Raw genomic sequence first — 6,031 nt, 5'->3', positions numbered from 1 at the left:
ATATATATATATATATATATATATATACATATATATATATATATATATATATATATATATATATATATATATATATATATATATATATATATATATATATGTATAGTCGTTGTATATACTGTGTATATGTTAGACACTTCATACATTCCATTTATATAAAATTCCCCTTCGGTGATAATTCTCCTTTATATATTCCCGATATATATATATATTATATATATATACATTTGTTTAATGACTGCATTGGAAGGTACTGTGTCATGTTCATATACATTTCAGTGCCATTCCACTTATCATAAAAATTCCCCTTCATATGATAATTCTATGTTGTGTGTATGATATTCCACATATATATATAGATAATCTTATATTATAGGACATTTGTAGCTTAATGACTATATATACATATATGTATGTATGTGTGTATGTATACACATATATATATATATATATATATATATATATATATATATATATATATGTATGTATGTGTATGTATGTACACACATATATATATATATATATATATATATATATATATATATATATATGTGTATATGTATGTACACACACACATATATATATATATATATATATATATATATATATATATATATATATATATATATATACATATATATCAAAAAACATGTCTGTAGTAGCGTAAAATCTATTTTCTCCATAAATAAGGCAATACTGAAATGCACAGATAATGCTGAAAACTTAAAAAAATTGTGAAATGTGAATGTAAAAAAAACCATAGTTTTTTAACATCAGTTAAAAAAAATTATGAAATCAATAAAATTTCAGATAAACACATTACAAAAATCTTTTAATTCTTTCAAAAATAAGAAAAGTGAACCATTTATCAGGTATAATTCCACACAAAAAAATATCATTTACGGAATAATACTGATATACAGAAAAGACTGAGCACAAAAAGTATACTGTCAGTAAAATTAATCTGTTCATCGAAAAGGGATCCCTGAGAATTTCTAACAAAATTGTAGATCTTTTAACAAGCATCGAGGTAAATTTCAGGGGGATGCTAATGTATATGCAAAGTGCATATAAGTGTTCCACAACAATCTTCTGCAAAATCATAACAGTTTTTTTTTTACATCCGATTAAAATGTTCTGCTTCCTCAAAGGTATTAGCAAGTGTTCTTTAACAGTTTTATATTCTGAATTCACGCGGAAAACTATTGAGCATTTACTGATCAATATATTAGCTAAAAAAAAAAAATAGAAACCAACGGATAAATATACGCATTTTTTATAAATCATTTTTAGAAACCTACCATAGAATAGTGGGGCCTTTCTTCATCATATTAAAATTAATAAAAGCCCAAGCGTAAATATACGTGATACTCACAAATGATGCCAAAAATAAAGTATAATAAAGAGCCTTTCATCTTTGTAATTGTTAAGGAAAAAAAAATCCACGCGTAAATTAAATATGTGCTAATAGCCATGAATTTCCCCTAAAAACCTATAAAAAATCATTGGTTTTTCTTCATTAGAGACAAACGCGTAAATATACGCAATAATTAAAAATAATCTATACACACTTATAAAGAATAATAATCTGTCTTTCTTCATCTTAATGTTAACGAAAATGATAAACAAGTAAAAAATGCGCCGGAGTTTCTTCGGCGCAATCGAGTTTTCTGTACAGCGTATAATGCTATATAAAACTCTCAGCCACGGCCCATGAAACTGTCAGCCGTGGCCCATAAAACTTTCAGCCCGGCCCGATGGTGGCCTGAGTTTTTGGCACCTATAGCGGTGCCAGACTCACGATCATTGCTAATTTTAACCTTAAATAAAATAAAGACTACTGAGCCTAGAAGGCTGCAATTTGGCATGTTTGATGACTGGAGGGTGGACGATCAACATACCAATTTGCAGCCCTCTAGCCTCAATAGTTTTTAAGATCTGAGGACAGACAGCAAAAGTGCGGACGGACAGACAAATAGCCATCTTAATAGTTTTCTTTTACAGAAAACTAAAACCCATGCGCAAGTACACGGAACACCCATAAATGATCCGTAAACCCTATACAACCTAAACAATAGCAAAAATACTTTGCATCACCGCTATAAAATATTCTCCTACTCGAGGCTATTAACTCCAGTATCGCCAAACCTGTCTTTTAACCTCTGTCTTTTAACCTCTCTCATCAAATTCACCTGCCGACATGAGGTCTTTTATCAAGCCAAGTTCGCCAGCTGAGGCCAGTGGCCCCTTAGCTTTTTCAGTTTTTTTTATTCTTTTTTGGGGGGTGAGGGGGAGAGTGGAGTATTTCATGAGGAGAGTATTTTGTTAAGGATTAAGAGCGATAGTGCTTAAATATCCAGATAATCATGTAACGGTCTGAATATTAACCTGAAATATCTAACGTAAGTTCTCTCTCTCTCTCTCTCTCTCTCTCTCTCTCTCTCTCTCTCTCTCTATACCCTGGTAAGGGAAATAATACCAGAAGCTATTTACAGGATATTATAATAATCAGTTATGCTGTTTGTATCTGCCTGAACCATTTATCTCTCATTTTCTAAATGTATGTTATTAAGTCTTACCTTTTCATTAACTTCCCTACTCGCAATCCAGTTCATGGCCATAAATGTTTGTCTGTTGTGCACTGTTAACTATATAGCTGAAGGTGCAGTGGCTTTCAATATGTAGATTTACGTTCTCGTTGTTACAGATGAAAACGATTTGTAAATTTATTATACCGCTCGATTCTTTCTCCTGTCGTTTGTTGAAAAACAAACACTGAAGGTCCTCTATATACATACATACAAAGAGTACTTATATATTTACACAAACACATACACACATATATATATATATATATATATATATATATATATATATATATATATATATATATATATATATACATATATATATATATATATATATATATGTGTGTATGTATGTGTGTGTGAGCATTCAAAGGTTCTTGAAATCTCAAGGAATCATGTATATTAGTAAATTATATTACACGTAAGAACTATATCTTCATATGTAAAATAATAAAAACGAAGTACAGGAACTGTAAAAAAAAAAAAAAAAACAGAACCTAAAATATCAAATGTAAATATCTTCTGAAAGAAAGACACCCGCTCCCTCAAGTCTCCATCTTAGAATTCGCACGGTAAGAAAATGAATTCGCCCCGTCTCCCTTGCTCCGTTCGTTAGCATCGATCAACAGCTGCAGCTTCGAGACGCCCCCGAGGACGACTCGAGTTAAGCACCAGCTGTCACCTTTAGTTCGTCCTGAAACACGCCTGAGGAGATTCCGTCAACGTCGAATCTCCCTTGGGGCAATGGTACACGAATTATTATTCTGGGTTTTAGCTTCTTGCCGCAAAATTTAGGCAAAATTTTAGCAAAACTTTCAAGTTCTACAAGGTAATGCTCGCTTGACGCCGCCTGAGGTGTAGAATGGGTGGGTGACTTCAGTTTTGCTTCTTTAAAGATGTCACTCTTGTTCTTTTTTTCTTTCGACTTGCAGCATTTTGCTACCACATATTTCAATGAACAGCTTATATATATATATATATATATATATATATATATATATATATATATATATATATATATATATATATATATATATATATATATATATATATATATATATGTGTGTGTGTGTGTGTGTGTATGTATGTATGTATGTATGTATGTATGTGTGTGTATTTGTGTGTGCGACACTGAAGTCACGCATATACATTAAAGGGATATCAAACGTAGGAACGTGCATGACTTCAATCTGGTCACAAATAGGAATAAATATTAGCCTCCTACTGACAAATTTCGGGGAGGACATGACAAAAGTTGACCTCAACCGCTCCAAACCCCTGGCCACAAAAAAACAAGTGTTGGGGGGGGGGAGGCTGTCGCCGGCGCTCGGGTAACACGGCCATTAAAGTAGCCAATGTGAAATCATTCATGTTCGTTAATGTGATTTTTTACAAAAAAATCATGATTCGAATTTACCCAATATATTGGCTACCTGATGGAAAGAGCCCTTTTGACACCTCTTTTCAAGTAGTCAATTTATTGCTGTAAAATTTCTAAATTGGAGGCTTTTATGTTTGCGATGATATCACGGCAGCACGAAAATACGTAAGTTAAATTTTCATGAGAATATTGCTTAGTCGTTTCAGAGTTTCGTGGAGAGACGATAGAACACACCAAGGGACGTGTCGTCTGACTTCGTTGAAGGCTGAGTCTTATGAGAAGGTTATCCGGCATATTTCAGCATTTTCCTGCCAGACTCTGCTGCATCAATTTGCCGGTGTTTTCGTGTATTAACACAAAATCGATGGAAAGCATGTATCCCTGATGAGTCCCTAAAGAGAACATATTTGACTTCATTTCTGCCATCGTTTTCGGCTAATTTATGATGCCAGTTGAAATAAATTAGTCACTAACTTTTCGGCCACCGGGCTCAAAATTCGGCGGGATAAAGGCCAGAATATGCGCTCGGTATCACCTCTTTTACACTTCATTTTACTCTTCATGAAACCCCAGAGAGATGAGTCTTTCAGCCTCACAGATAACTTTCAGGAAGGATGAGCTTGAGGGATGGGGGTTGATTAGACGTCCACCTGGGGTGTCTCTTGGCGGGAAAGGGGGAGGGGAGGGGGTGTTAATTCGGCCCCCTCCGGCAAAAGGATGCAGATGTTGCACAAGACAAAGGAAGCTCGTTCTTTGTAAACAGCAGACAAACCCGGGGGCCTTGTCTCTGCGTGGCATTTCAGAATAATTGTTATCAAGAATATTACTGAATAATCATGTTGGTTTGATGCTTTACGTAGATTCTCGTCGGAACAGTAACGATTAATGTCGAATTTGTATTTTTCATATTATTAAGTATTTTAATTCTTGCACTAGATTGCTCATACTAATTGATGAGCAAAAAAGTGAACGGCCTCTAAATTTACTTAAATTGGTACATTCAGATAATGAATTATATATCATAAATAAATTCGTCCTATTGTGTACATCATCATACTGTGCCACTCACCTCTAAAATTCATGCTTTCTGCTAAATTCTGCAAGTTTTATTTCCAGTTTTTTTTCTTGAGTCATTTTCTGTCACATAAACGCTGCACTGAAAAAAATGAGCAATGTTATATCAAATATTGTAAGTGGCCCTTTTAATCACGAGTTTACCACTCATCTTTTCATCGCAGTTTCTTCTGTTTCTTACGAATATTCATTTCCTTTCGAAATTCAGCTTTATCTTATCATTTCCTCCACGTTATCTTAAAAATGCATTAACGTTATTATTAGCTTTTATCGCTCAACAAAATAGTTTCAGTTAGGGAAACTCCAGTTATCTCGAAAAATAAAACCATATTTCGGATAATTCTTTTTTTATGTCAGTGTAATGCCCATATATAACCCAGGCCGGGTGAATCGAGGATACTTTGTCCTCCTATAAAATGTTATAGTCTGAGGAAACAAACAGCTAGAAATTCAGATTTTAAAGACCTGTAAAAAAAAGGAACTTCCATTCTTTTACGACCCTCCTCTTCTCGCTGGAACGATATAAGATATGGAGTAATAAAAACATCGCTTTTCCCTTCCCCTTTCGGCTTCCCCCAGCACTCAATGCCCCGAAGCGAGAAAGAGTAATGATTCTTAGGAGATCACTGAAGTGGGGAGTCTCGGTATTGAGGCGTGAAGTAAGTTCCATTGCGACGGTTCAAATGCCAAAGAATGTGGTTTTATGTGTCAGTAAATCGTCTCTCTCTCTCTCTCTCTTTTATTTCTCAAAGCCACAACTGAAACTTAATATCATTTCTCCCAGACGAGATCTGTCTATGTATTATATCAAAAAGAGGTTAATAAAATCGATTTTTTACTACCTTATAATAGTCATTCGTACATAGTCAGGCATGAATCTGAAACATTATTTTTAGGTAAAAATATCGCCTTTTGTTTTATACCTAAGGGTTATAAACGAAACAAAAAGTTACTATTATATCACCAAGGCTGCCATAATGAGTCATGT

The sequence above is a fragment of the Macrobrachium rosenbergii genome, chromosome 15 (assembly GCF_040412425.1).
Source record: "Macrobrachium rosenbergii isolate ZJJX-2024 chromosome 15, ASM4041242v1, whole genome shotgun sequence".
NCBI lineage: Eukaryota > Metazoa > Arthropoda > Malacostraca > Decapoda > Palaemonidae > Macrobrachium > Macrobrachium rosenbergii.
Note: the sequence above shows the minus strand (reverse complement) of the source record.